Genomic DNA, 14984 nt, shown 5'->3' with positions numbered 1-14984 from the left:
TCTTCTCATAAGGGCACTAGCTCTATGGGATTAGAGATCCACCCTTTTGACCTCATTTAACCTTTATCACCTCCTCACAGGCCCTATCTCCAAATGGGGATAACATTGGGGGTTAGGGCTTCAACATATGAAGTTGAGGAGAACATGATTCAGTCTACAGTAATCCCTAATGGGAGACAACATCATTGTCATTTATAGGAAGCTGAGACACAGAAAGGTTAACCTTCAGATTCCACAGCTAGAATTAGTGTAAAATGCAGGTGTATTTGACTCCTAAAACCCATTTCTCCATCCACTATTCTGGATGTCTCAAACTGGGACCTAAAATGGGGAGGTTTGCACATGACCTGAAATTACTTCCATCACTGGGGGAAGGGAGGATTGAGCAATTTCCTGCTCCTATTAAAGTGAGTTATACAAACTTGTCATTCTAGGGATGAAAGGTCATCCTAGAATTGCCTATGGGCGATTTCATACAGTTCAATCTAGAATGAGAAATGGGAAATTCAGAAAGGCCTTGCAGGGCTTTCTGACCATGCATCCTTGTCACATGCCCCACTGCACAACTTCCCCAGCTCCTCGATGTCACATGGATCTGGAAAGCAGGGAGACTGGACTATGGAGCCAGCCCTCCAGGGTTGGAACTGAGTTTGAATCTCTGCTTGACTACTTACTAGGACCTAAGGTAACATGTTTAATCTCTCTGTGCTCAGTTTCCTCATCTGGAAACAGAAATTATAATGCTCCTCCCTCATATGATCATAGTGAGGACTGAAAGAGTTAATGCATATAAGGAGTGTTTGGGCAGGATCTGGCACATGGCAAATGCTTTATAAGTGTTAGTTGTTATCATCATGATTATTCTTGTCTGAATTATAAGGAAGAGAAAAAGTATGTATCTTAAGAATAGAGGATTTTAAAATGCTCCCAAGTTCCTTAACCAACCTGAGCCATCTGTAAATTAAGTACTACGGGATTTCCAGCTCTGACATGTATTCAGGGGTCCTAGAAACTGACATCAGTTTAATACAAACTATTCTAAAATGTCGTGTGCCCTTGACAGGGAGGTCCAAGTACTGGATACTTGCAATGCAATCCAGCAGTGGCCCCGTCTTTCTTACAAAAAGGCCCCAGTCACATGATGATGAGGCTAGATCTATTCCTGTCCTCCGTTTCTTGCTCATGTTTCCTTCTTCTTCAAGGTCTAAACGTTTATTGAACTGATACTCATGAATGAGTTACTCGACTAGGCTTGCAGGATAAACTTGCCAGGCTTTACATCTATTTGTTCCTTTCCATCCCCCAAAATCAAATGGCTGCTCCAGGAAAATGTTCCCCTTGTGGCCGGGTCCGGGAGAAAAGAGAGAGGAAAAATTAAAACGACTGAAGGCCCATGTGCTCCAGGAATATGTCCTGGAGATGGCAGTGGAGGGCAAGGGGAGAATGTTGGTAAGGTTAAAATTTTTAAAGTTTCAGGTCCTGTATCTTGACATCCCAAGTATAAATGCGGGTACCAGACACAGTACAAACGTTCTCAAAGCCCAGTTACATATTCCAAACCAAACGCGGGCTCTTGAAGGGTGATGAGGTAGGGATGAAATACAGGATCGCCTGAAGACCATTTCTTCCTCTCTTAGGGACCTGCTTGGCTCCAGCTGATTCGGTCGAGGAGGAAAATCTCCCACTTGCTCCTCTCGGGCTCCCTGCATGGAGAGAGTAGAGACACTCCTGCCATCCAGTTGCAAGAAGTCGCCACTTCCCCCTCCAGCCGACTGAAAGTTCGGGCGACGTCTGGGCCGTCACTTGAAGGCGTTTCCTTTTCTTTAAGAACAAAGGTTGGAGGCTGAGCCTTGCGGCGCGGGTGCAGGAAAGTACACGGCGTGTGTCGAGAGAAAAAAATACACACACGCAATGACCCACGAGAAAGGGAAAGGGGAAAACACCAACTCCCCGGGCGCTGGGCTTTTTCGACTTTTCCTTTAAAAAGAAAAAAGTTTTTCAAGCCGTAGGTTCCAAGAACAGGCAGGAGGGGGGAGAAGCGGGGGGGGTTTGCAGAAAAGGCGCCTGGTCGGTTATGAGTCACAAGTGAGTTATAAAAGGGTCGCACGTTCGCAGGCGCGGGCTTCCTGTGCGCAGCCGAGCCCGGGCCCAGAACCGCCTGCAGCCTTGGGAAGGGAGCCGATCGCGGAGCCCCAAGCCGCCCACAGAGCAAGCGCGGGGAACCAAGGAGACGCTCCTGGCACTGCAGGTACGCCGACTTCAGTCTCGCGCTCCCGCCCGCCTTTCCTCTCTTCAACGTGGCAGGGACGCCGGGGGACCTCAGTGTGAGGGTCACCGCCGGGTGGACTGGCGGGGCAAGGCGGGGGCAGCGCGCACGTGGCCGTGGAGCCCGGCTCGGTCCCGCGCGCGTCTGCGGGTGCCCCCTGGGGACTCAGAGGTGTCGCCTCGCCCGGGACCAGAGATTGCGCTGGATGGATTCCCGCGGGCAGAGGCAGGCGGAAGGAGGGGTGTTGGAAACCTAACACTTGAGCTTCTTTGCAAAGTTTCCTTGGATGGTTGGGGAGGTACCTGTATAATGGCCCTGGACCAACTTCCCCTGTTGAAGCAGCCAGAGAAGTGTGTAAAACACTCTACAGGGGCAGTGTGGAAAAAGAGACTGCCTTCAAAACTTGTATATTTTCTATTTTGAAAAATAACTGCAAATCTATTTTAATTTTACAAAGTTAGACTCATAGCATTTTAGATATCAATGTCTTCATTTAACAGAAGTGAAGATGGAGCAAACGCTCAATCAGCGTCTGTATTTATTCGCTCCTGTTGTGCCACGGTGCGTTTTTGCTGAGCAGTTGCCTTTACTCTCACAAAACCCCCTTGGTGTCTGTCCTCCACGTTTTACCAGGGAGAGCTGGATCTTTTGAAGTTTGTATCATCTAAAGCAGGTATATTGAGATGACTATGGATAGAAGTTTACCTGAAAATACTGAAGCTGACAGCTGACAAAGATATAAGAATCCAAAGTATGTTAAAAATTAAGGAGCTGGGGCCCAGAGAAGTGAAGTTACTTCTCCAGCATCACACAGCAGATCCAGGACCCTGTGTGATTTGAAAAGGCCAAGGTATCTAATGATGCTCATAATTTAGTTTACATTTTGTGTCAAACGGATGAGGTCAAGTGGACATTATGTGTATATTCCAAAGCCAAAATTACTGCTTGTAATCTCCATTCATCTCTCTGAAGAAGTAGTGCCTCTTTTATATGGCTTTAACATAATGTATAATCGAAGTGAATTAGGGCAGCCAAACTTTTAATCACAGGACTGATCTTTTAAAAACGGGTATATGTAAAGTTAATTGCTTATCTATGTGAACAGTAATATACGCTATAAAAAGTTTTCAAGGCAACTTCCTGCCTGTGGTTTAATTTGATAGTCACAATGATAGGAAATTGGCAGGGTTAGGTGGTGGTATCCACATTTTGCCCATGAGGACTTGTGGCTCAGATAATTTGAGTTTTTTCTAGTAAGGTCACTAAGTCCCTAGTGCACAGCCTGCTTTTAGGTACGGATGTGGGATGGGGGTGTCGGCAGACCACAGGTTTTTGACTCTCAGTTTGGGCTCATTTCCATGACTCCTTGCTGCCTCCCTGATTTCTGTCAAATGACCAAAGCACATTTACTAATTACTTCTGCCGCAAGGACTACTCCTTATTAGGCTGTGACAAGCAAGTTTCCTCACATAGCGGGTCAGCTCACTCTGGCCACAGGACCCAGCTTCCTAACCACACACATTAAGAAAGAGAAAAATTAGCACTGTCTGAGACCTACAACCACTTCAAGGGGGAAGAATGGTGTTTGCACAAATATCTACTCTTGTTTTAACCTAATCATGTGTAAAAAGTGTAATTCACTGGTCTTTACCAAAAAAAAAGTCATCACAGTCTGCCTGTGCTGGACGCGATGCTAGAGAGACAAAAGTGAGCAGGATAGGCACCACCCTACCCTTACAAACCCAAAAAGTTAGAGGAAAGGCTATCGGGATGTTACTATGCAATTTGATAGCATTTCAATTTTGGTAACATAAATACTTGCACTAATTCGAATGTGCTACAAATTTTGCCATTCTTTACTTTCCATGTGCCAACATGGAAAATCTGTAACCTTCATCTTTCAATACCTCATCTTAACAGTCTTCTATAAATCAAAAAATCTACCCCAAAAAGCCCTAGGTTTTAACTTTTGAAAAGTTTTTTTATTTATCAGCTTTTCATGTCATGACTAAGATGTGCCATTCAACTTAAAGGAATTCTTTCATTTTACAGTAACAGTTATTAAAATCCTTTATTCCTACCTCCTTGAGAATCTAACGGAAATTTTATATCCTCTTCCCAGAAAATTTTTTTTAATGTGCATCCTCACACACCATTTTGCATTCGGCGTCAGCAGGCTAGAGGCTTCCTTGAACCTCAGTCATGACCCTCTTTGGGGGTCCACTTTCATAATCAGTATTCTAAACGTAGTAGGCATAAATAGCTTGAATAGAGGAAAGTGGGATGTAGACTCTTGGCCTTCACTTGGACTGAGCATCTCTATCCTTAACTAGTTGGTGTCTCCATTTTTGTTAGTCATTGGCTACTGCTTAGCTGAAGCTATTGATTTCAATAGCCTTATTGTTTTGATATGAGGCTGCCACTCTGCAGAAGCCTAATATTGGGGAAGGAACACCAGCCTAAGAACCGTGGTTTGTTTCTAGTATCAACTCTGCAGATTTCTGTGCCTCATTTTTCTCATCTCTAAGATGGGTGGCTGATGGGTGGCCGGGACTGAATCATTTCTAAAATCCTTTACACTGATGAAATTCTGTGATTCCAGTGTAACTACCAAGTTCACTTTCATATACCTCCTGAGACACAGCTGGTCTTAGTAAATTTAGGTCCTCTATGTCCAAAGAAAGTCAAAGTAAGTACCATCATAATTCACTATAGAATGTATTTTTGTCTTTCACTGATCTTACTGGACTCAAAACTGTTACATGTTTCCTTAAATTAGATAGAATAACACAATTGTGAAACACTACTTTTCAAGGAAAAATATTACAATTTTAAAAGCCTCTTTTTATCCCACCTCTCAGTAGCTACAACTTTCATATATGAGTTTCATATATATATATGAAAAACTTTTTCTTATCTCAGACGCTTAAGGAAATGCAATGCTTTTAATATGATCACTGCTGTGTAATTCTCATCTGCCCTGAAACACTTAAGTTCTGTCCATCAATCAATGTCTTTGGTCTTATAATATTCAGAGCCTTAAGCAAAACCAGCGCAAAAGCACATCTGTCCTCAAATAAGCACATCATATGTCTGAGCAGTTCAGCATCCTCACTCAAAGTCCACGGCTCTCAGCAATGTGGAAGAACATGTTATTCCTAAAATCACCACCCTTACACACAGTGACACACTCACCAGAAAGTGAGGCTTAACGTAGCTTAAGTTGCTGTAGTTTAAAACAGATTGTGAATATCTGTGCTAATTCTGAGAAACAATTAGCGGAGATATTAATCAATTAGCACAGATCACTAATATCTGTGCTAATTGTTAGGCCAGATTAGCACAGATATTGCTACCTTGTATCAGTAGATAGTTAAGGCACTGGCAGAAGGAAAGATTAATGAAGAATATCAAATAGGTGATTTAATGAAATTGTGAGGCTGATGTTTGGATAAGGTGAAACAATGCCCTACAATGACATTTATGCCAGTTCTCCATAAACGAGAGTGTTCTACACAAATTATAAGTTCCTGGCTGTCTTAACAAAATGCTCTGGTCCTTTGTATGCTCACACAAATAACGGTTCCAAGCATGGGAAACAGGTGTCAGATTGCCCAGGTGGGCAACCCAGCTGCATTATCCTTAGCCACTGATTAACCTTGTGCAAGTTACTTCACCTGCCTGTGCCTCAAGGCCCCCATGTTTCAATGGGGAGGGTGTGACGACTCATTCCTAAGGTTGTGAGGAGGAATAACTGAGTTAGTAGACATCAAACACTTAGGTGCTTGGCACAGAGGGAGCCCTGTGTGTTTGCTATTATTTTGTTTCAGTGGATGATCTTGTGTATTATAAGAAATCAATTTGGAAGGTGAGATACAAATGCAGTCTGAGAAAGTAAAGACATTTTAAAGACATTTTACTGTGTCACGAATTTTCAGAGACCACACTGACACGGTAAAAAGTTGTCTGGTTTTTAGAATTTTTGTTTCAGAATGCATATCCTTCTCCTTAACCAAACGAAAACTACTAAAATACTTCTGAAAATTATTTCCAAGAAAACATTTTGGTGTATCTTTTAGCAGTTACTTTACAACTTAAAGATTAGGATAAACCAAAGAATTATTTTAACTTGGCTTTTACCTGCTTGTAGATAACCTCTAATTTATATAACGGTTCAATTATACAGTGGTAAATGTATCTGGGCTTGTACTTTTAAAATAGCAAGTGTAACATGTGATAGATGTAGGGTACTTATAAAGTACTCACTAAGCACTGATGACTGATGTCATGAGTATCACGGCTATCATTCATTGAACCCTGATTATGAGGCTGGCACCCAACTAAATGTTTTGCATTGTCACTTCATCTTCACAAGACTTTCTGAGTAGGTTATACCTTTATCTCCATTTTCAGGGAAACAACTAAGACTTAAAGAGGTTTATTAACTTGCCAAATACCACACAGCTAGTAACACTGGTGGGGTATGGAATGGAACCCAGGCAAGCTGAAAACAACAGAACAATGAACACTCCTACTTTTCAATTAGATTTGCTAATTGTTAATATTTGCCACATTGACTTATCTTTCTGTGTCCCTACCCATCTCTCTCTATATATCTATATGCAAACCTGGCATCTAACTTCTAGATGTTTCAGCATGGATCTCCTAAGAACAAGGACATGGTTCTATGCAATGAAAACACATGATTATAGCATCCAAGAGTGGTTTTTAAAATCCGGGATGAAACTTAATTTTTACCCACAAGTCCAGACGATGATTTCTACCAGTATTCTCCAGCTTTACTTTATACTTGACAGACTGAGATCCAAGCCTGGAATCTTCTAAAAAGGGTCCACTGCCAATCTGGAATGCCAACAAACCTTAATATATCCCCACATTTGTAAGCTTCTACTAAATTCTCCAAGAACCTGCATATCAGTTAAGCCCTGAAATGCTCCAGTGCCAAATAAAAGCCCACTGTGCAGATAGAAATGCCTTTGGAAACTCTCAAACATTCATTCAAAAGTATTTAGTGAGTATCTATCAGCTGTATATCCAGCACTGAGGGAAGACTCAGTCTCTGCCATCACATACACCTCAGCACTAAGAAGAGACACATGAAATAATTACCATCCAGTGTGATAAGGGCTCTGACAGAGGATGGAGAGGACTAGCCACCTTGGGGAAGATAGAGAAGCAGGGTCCCATCAGGAGATGAGGAGAAACCAGCCTCCAGGAGTGTGCTATCTGAGAGTACAAGATAAGGAAGGCGAAGAAGACAGGTCCATACTTGAACACTTGAAGTAGGTATATCTAGTGCCTAAGAGTGTGTATGGTGACATCTTGTGGAGCAGCGATCATGACCCTCATTTGGTTTGTTAAAGCATTGGGTCAAATGCCATGGGAATGTAACATGTAAATGGTCTTTGCCTTATAACACAGGGTATCCCATCCATGTAAGAGTGAATTTTTAAAAAGGCAAAACCAAATCTTTTGTTTACAGAATTTGCTCCATTTGCCTTAAATAGTTTTAGCACACAAATTCTTCCTTGCTTGGGGCCATTATGGTGTGTGGAAGCAGAAAAAGATAAACTGTAGCTTACAGAAATAGAAAAGCAATTTTGTCTGATGATACAGACATAAGGATATAAACAACAAACAGGTAACACATAATAAGTTCCAAATGAGGCATTTTGTTGAAATTCAGTGTTAAGCATAAACAGTGAACTCAAATGCACAAAGGAGGCCTCATGGAAGGGTGACAAAACACTCCAGAGCAGATAACAGCCACCCTATTTTCTGTTCCCTGGGAGTGGGGAGAAAAGACATCAAAATCGAATTATAAATTTTAAAAAGTATTAAAATTATCTTATGGAAATATGATATTAAGAAGTTTGTTAGACAAATGGAAAACGTTTTGTGGAAACAAGAAATAAGAAAGAATGGCCATCACTTAAAGCAACAGAACGCATCTCTCCCACTAGCTCTCCCCTCCCTACCCACAGCTTTATTTACATTTGTTCTATAACATTTCAGCACAGTTCAGACCTGCCGCTGAGCCAGTGAGAGGTCAGGGTGTTGAGGAAGTGAGTCCCCGCAGTCAGACTCCAGCTGGCTGTCATCCTGCTTCTGCTTATTCCACATAATCAGTCTGGTGGGGAAGAGGAAATTCCTAACCTTTTTTTTTTTTTTTTTTTTTTTAAATACATCTTCATCAGAAAAGTGAAAGCACTAATTACTGTCCATAATAAAACTATTGGGAAGGTAACTTAGCTTGTAAATAAGTTCCACAAAGTCATTTCAGTAAAAGCTTCCTGGTTCTAAAATTGGGAAAAGCAGGATAATCCTCTAAGGCTGACATTCTTTCTCTTTTGTGCATTTACAACTAAACAGTCACTGATATACATTTCCACAGCGACCCTGCAATATCCACACTGACTTTCTTCTAAGACACTTCAAAAATCCATCACACCTTTATGTGTTAAATATCACTATTGGCATACATCTTTAAAAACATTTATTTTCTTAATTCTCAAAATACAGAAAAGAATGTTATGCTATTTTGTGTGCAAACTGCTATTTTCAATAAGGAGCTCTTAATTGAGAAATAGTTGCTATTTTTCAATAAAGAACTCTCAATTAGAAATATCAAGAAGTGATGTTAAGTTTTTATGGAAGTAAATAAAATATCATGACATGAAAAGTTTATAATTTTTCCCCCAGCAATGGCTTATTCAGGGAATTTTTCTTATATCTAAAGTTAATGATCTGAAAAGTGGTAATCTTATCATTCACCAAGATTTCAGGATGTAAGTTATTCCTACAGAACAATCCATTTTTACCTTTAAAGATGAGTTTGTGTGCTTCAGAAGACGTGACCCCAGTTGGCCACCATCAATCCATTGTTAATGATGGAACTCACGTGAAGTTAAGAGGAAACATAATACTCTTTATCTCATTCCCTGGTAGCAGAGAAGTTGACTCATCTTTAACGTCAGTTACTGAGATGTAACACAGAATCATATTCTACAGAAAATATGTGATAAACTTTACACAAATAAATACACTTTAGAAAGGCAGTCATTTGGATTTTCTTTTTGTCAGAGAACACTGCAAGTCTTCATGAAGAATCTCTGAGAAATTAAACACTTCATATGACATTTTATAGCATGTAGAGAGGTTGAAACTCAGAGAACTAAAACTCAGATGATAGTCTAAATACTTAATTTGTTGCTGCTTTATGCTGGATGTGAAAAGTGTGAGCTTAAATTATAAATAAAAAACTACTGAACTATCAAACTATTTGGGGTACATCCTTATCTTTCCTCTAAATTACTCTTTATTCCCATTAAAATCTACCTATCCCAGGTCCTCTCTCCTCAGCCCTTGATCTCTGCTTTCAAAGATGACTAACTAACCTAATAAACACACCTAAGGCGATGTTGTCAACTTCAACCCAACCCTCTTTCCCCAGATAACTGTCTGCATTTCAAGAACAACCTACCAGAGACCTTACCTGTCACCTTGGCTCTCCCACCCAATGGAGATGGCTCTAATGGTAAGGAATTCTGTCTTAAGTAACAGGGAAGGGAAACACTCTGACAGATGCAGAGTTTTCATAGAGGCAGGTTGTTGGTGCATCATGTGGGCAGCCACTTTCAACTTTTGACCCTGCCTCAAAAGGTAACCAAGAAATCGTTGTTATTCTAAAAATTACGACAAATCCAAAGTTTCACAGAATCCTGATTTTTATATACTTGCATTAATCACTGCTTATTTCCATGACATAAACCCAAACCGCAGCTGCAGAATATAGAGAATCAGAAGAAATTCTGATAGAAAAGCCAGATACTGCTTCCACATATGCAAATATATGCTAATTGCTTTTAGCAAATGGATCCAAATAGGAATCAACATTATTCCATCTTAATGATTATGTTTTTGATTGGTACACATACATGTTAGTGGGAAAATAGTTAGAGGAAGTTACCTAAACTAAATCACTTCAATTTTCAACAACATAATTACATTTCACCTACTAAAATGGCTTTGGACGTAGAATTTGTATTGCTACATCAATATAAGATGACTTTCAGTAAAAAGAGATGTACATTTGATTTGTAACAACAAATTAGTAGTTTTAAATTATTTGTATATTTCAGGGTAAATAAAATTAGAGCTATCCCACAATCACTTTGGTTCTGAAATTCGACCACTGTAACTTTTTTTAAAGAAAACTTTATGGTGTGCAGTTCCTTTGGTTGCAAATATTAAATGGTTGGTGCTGAGAATAAGCAGCAATATAGAAATATACATAAATGTAGAAGAATATAACCTATGATTTAGACATAAAACGAGACCCTTACAAGATAAAGAGTTATGGAGATGTATGCTAATGATGGTTGTACATTATGACTGTTTAATATAGCTGACCTGTACACTTAAAAGTGGTTACGATGGCCGGGCGCGGTGGCTCACGCCTGTAATCCCAGCACTTTGGGAGGCCGAGGCGGGCGGATCACGAGGTCAGGAGATCGAGACCATCCTGGCTAACACGGTGAAACCCCGTCTCTACTAAAAATACAAAAAATTAGCTGGGCGAGGTGGCGGGCACCTGTAGTCCCAGCTACTCGGCTGAGGCAGGAGAATGGCGTGAACCCGGGAGGCGGAGCCTGCAGTGAGCGGAGATCGCGCCACCGCACTCCAGCCTGGGTGACAAAGCGAGACTCCGTCTTAAAAAAAAAAAAAAAAAAAAAAAAAAAAGGTGGTTAAGATGTTAAATTTACATTATGTTTACATTACATTACATATTTCACCACAATAAAAAATTTTTGAAGGAAAACCAGAACTTTAATGACAAACTTAGGACATATTATGCTCTGAATATATAGTTTTGATAATGTCTTTCCTGGCAAATCAACAAGGTAAGAATAGAAGGATATTCTGAAATCGTTTTTTTTCTTTGGAGATGGAGTCTCGCTCTATTGCCCAGCCTGGAGTGCAGTGGCACACTCTCGGCTCACTGCAACCTTCTGCCTCCCAGGTTCAAGCGATTCTGCTGCCTTAGCCTTCGGAGTAGCTGGGATTACAGGCGCGCACCACCATGCCTAGCTAATTTTTTTGTATTTTTAGTACGGGGTTTTCCCATGTTGGTCAGGCTGGTCTCGAACTCCTGATCTTGTGATCCACCCACCTCAGCCTTCCAAAATGCTGGGATTACAGGCGTGAGCCACCACACCTGGCCAGATATTCTTAAATCTTATGCTCACACTCCACCCTGCCCCCCAAAAAATTGTCCTTCGGGAAAGCATAATCTAAGGAAAAATTTCCCAAAGTGCCACCTTCAGCTTCATTCTTACTACAAGAGGAAGAATTGCCCGTCATATAATGAAAGATACTTGGTGTTATCATTAATCTGGTCTACACAGTGCTTCCTCTTGGTAGATTTTTTACCTACTGTGAGCAGGAATGATTTTGATACTCAGTGTGTAGTAATTCTGTTAAGAACATTTAACTTGGAACCTATGCTACATAGTAAAGCTTATAGTGACAATGGATATTTCATGTGGTAGGCATAAGTATTGTGGCGTGAGGGGAGGACTGGAAGTATATCTGCAGAACTACCTAATCAAAGACCCCAATCTAATTTCTAATGTATAATTCATATAAATCCTTCTTGTATTGCTACACATTAAACATTATGCTTGTCACATTCTTGGTTAGCATTGTCGCTATGATTGTCAGGCTTATAATTGTGTATAATTCTTCCCCTGCCACTTTACCAGCTGGTGGCTACACTGATTCCAGAAAGAAGTACTTCATTTCTTATTATCTCATGAAAGCACCCTCTGCCCAATGCCTTGGCTAACAGACTGGCCTTTGTTGTCTATGACCACTAATTCCCACTCAGGCACATAGCAATTCTGTTGTTGGTTGCTTAGCCCAGTCAAAAACACTGGAAGTGGATGTAGACTCCACACTGATGTATGAATGACCTTCTGGTCATTTTAATGTCCTTAAAAGTCTACTATTTTTCAATTGAAAAATATATATATATATATTCTGGGGTATGTTCTCCTTTATTCTGTTCATTAATGTTTTTCATCTATCACTGGGTTTTAAATATGACCTAAGGTTCTACAGTATATTTAGACAAACTTCTCATTTCTCTGCAGTGTTAGGAATTCATCACATCTGTATGACAAGGTTGTGTTTGAGAACAAATGGGGACCTGTGTGACATGTTTTATTTCAATATACATTTAGAGTTTGAACCAATAAAAAAGCTATTAGAATTTTTAATATATATAACACATTATCAAAAACACTGTCACTTTTCTGAGTGCTCTAATCAGGCAATTCAGATGTTTATTTAAAAAGAGGGAAAAGCCAATCAGTATACTAAATATATTTATTTTAATACCTGTGCTCATATGTTACCTTTAAAGAACAGGAATAAAATTTATGGGTAGAATAGTATGCAAGCAATTTACCATCAATACAAATTAAACACATCTTTTTAAGAAAAGGGTGAGTTATCTTGACTGGGGAGGCACTAACGCTAGATTATTAATATGTATTTATTAAGCATTTACTGTGTCCAGGACCCGTAAGGGGGGAAAAAAGTCCTTATTTTTACAATCTTTATTGACTGAAATTCTATAAAATGAATTGAATTCCTGAAATGACATCATTTAATCCAAATTTTTTCATCATCAACTAATTCATCTCAGAAAACAGTAAAGTTTAAAAAAAATACTATCAGTAAGAATGATATATTTCCTTGGTTTGGAAATTTCCAAACCACGATATTCTGCCCCGTCAAAATATATTCACTGGGGAATTTTTTACTTCATACGTTTCTTTTGAACTTAGTCACATTTTTATATCTAGCTGGTTTCATTATTAAATAAAAGAAAAGGTGATTCCCCTCTTGTACTGCAGGAGACCACATACTTGAATGATACTCTAACTTCTAGGTTCTGCTATAGTAACACTGAAATCAGAAACCTGTGGGAGAAATGTCACTTTATCTGAGAGAGTAAAATCAGACTCTAAAAGGAAGTAGCAAATTCATCTTGTTCTTTTTTTTAATCAACCCTCTGCCTAACACAAGTAGTTTGAAACACAGAGGACTCTTTAAGTCATACTTCCTTTATGTAGTCAAAACCAAAGCCACTGGGTATTGCTTTCCCCAAAGGAATCTCTAAATAGCAGACGGGGACATTTTCAGATAGATTCATTTGTAGGCAAACCTCCATTGCTTGTATCGTATTTCCTGAAAGAATAAAGGTAAAACTTCAACTATTTATTACAGAATGAAAAATTCAGCCTGAACCCTACCTTTATAAAACAGGTTAATTGGGTTTTAATTTTCATAAATCATAAAGGACCATTTTGAATATTTGGGCCTTTAATTGTCTAGCTCCCAGATGAAGTACAAATCAGAAAAAAACAAAACAAAAAAAAACTATACTGTGTCAGAATGCAAGCTTCCCTCTTTGCATTTTGGCATTTGGAAACTCTGAAGAGTGGTTTTTGTTTTTGATTTAAAGAAGATGATACATATGTGTACCTGATTCAAAACTAGAGAATAGAATTGAAAACATAATTTTCAAAAAGTTTTCAAATATGCCTAAAGGTAACAATGTCATCTTTTAACTGCCAATTTCTCTACCACTTTCAACAAATTACTTCCAAGGATTTAATTAGCTCCTTCAAGAGAAAATGGACTATTTTCCTTTCAGATTTACTATATTCTGTCACTCCAGCTTTATAACCGCATGTGCATACACAAACATTTCTTTCTCTCTTGCAGGTGGCACAAACCAGGAAGGGGAAATCTGTGGTTTAAATTCTTTATGCCTCATCCTCTGAGTGCTGAAGGCTTGCTGTAGGCTGTATGCTGTTAATGCTAATCGTGATAGGGGTTTTTACCTCCAACTGACTCCTACATGTTAGCATTAACAGGGTATGATGCCTGTTACTAGCATTCACATGGAACAAATTGCTGCCGTGGGAGGATGACAAAGAAGCATGAGTCACCCTGCTGGATAAACTTAGACTTCAGGCTTTATCATTTTTCAATCTGTTAATCATAATCTGATCACTGGGATGTTCAACCTTAAACTAAGTTTTAAAAGTAAGGTTATTTAAAAGATTTATCAGTAGTATCCTAAATGCAAACATTTTCATTTAAATATCAAGCCCACGTTTGTTTTTATCATTAACAGAAAATGTATTCCTGTCATTCTTAATTGCAGGTTTTGACTTGTTCAATATAATGTCCATAAATACCTTTGATTCAACTGTTAGAAATGTGGGCTAAACACAAATTTCTATAATATTTTTGTAGTTAAAAATTAGAAGGACTACTAACCTCCAGTTATATCATGGATTGTCTAGCAACATTTTTAAAAATATTTAGAAACTGGTACTTTCCCCCATGTAACGATTTGCTGTTTAGGCAACTTCAGTTTAGAATTAATACTTTCATTTGACTCTTAAAGGGAAATTGAAAGGCTATGAAGCTGAATTTTTTAAGTGAGATATTTTTAACAAGTAGCAGGGTAAATAACATCTGAGAGCTAGTGAGATATTGTTTCCATACAAGATACAAAGATTTAATTAAAAAACTCATATTTGAAATGAAGTCCCAAATCTAGGTTCAAGTTCAATAGCTAAGCCACATAATATGGTTGTGCAAGCAGAGAATCTAC

The 14984-nt window shown here is 39.2% G+C and overlaps 1 protein-coding gene, 1 long non-coding RNA gene and 1 other non-coding gene across 13 annotated transcripts in view; 2 read left to right on the top strand and 1 right to left on the bottom strand.

The window, feature by feature from the left end:
* The window catches only part of MRPL39 (mitochondrial ribosomal protein L39), a 239861-nt gene that overhangs the window by 192552 nt on the left and 32325 nt on the right, over nt 1-14984 (bottom strand). The window lies entirely within an intron of this gene.
* On the top strand, nt 2221-14933 carry MIR155HG (MIR155 host gene). Its single transcript, NR_132110.1, is given in 3 exon segments — nt 2221-2248; nt 9741-9824; nt 14084-14933. It is a non-coding gene; the product is annotated as an MIR155 host gene (long non-coding RNA).
* Nucleotides 14171-14235, top strand: MIR155 (microRNA mir-155). The gene has a single exon (NR_032426.1). It is a non-coding gene; the product is annotated as a microRNA mir-155 (primary transcript).

The sequence above is a fragment of the Macaca mulatta genome, chromosome 3 (genome assembly GCF_049350105.2).
Source record: "Macaca mulatta isolate MMU2019108-1 chromosome 3, T2T-MMU8v2.0, whole genome shotgun sequence".
NCBI lineage: Eukaryota > Metazoa > Chordata > Mammalia > Primates > Cercopithecidae > Macaca > Macaca mulatta.
This window is presented reverse-complemented; position numbering and strand designations above follow the sequence as displayed.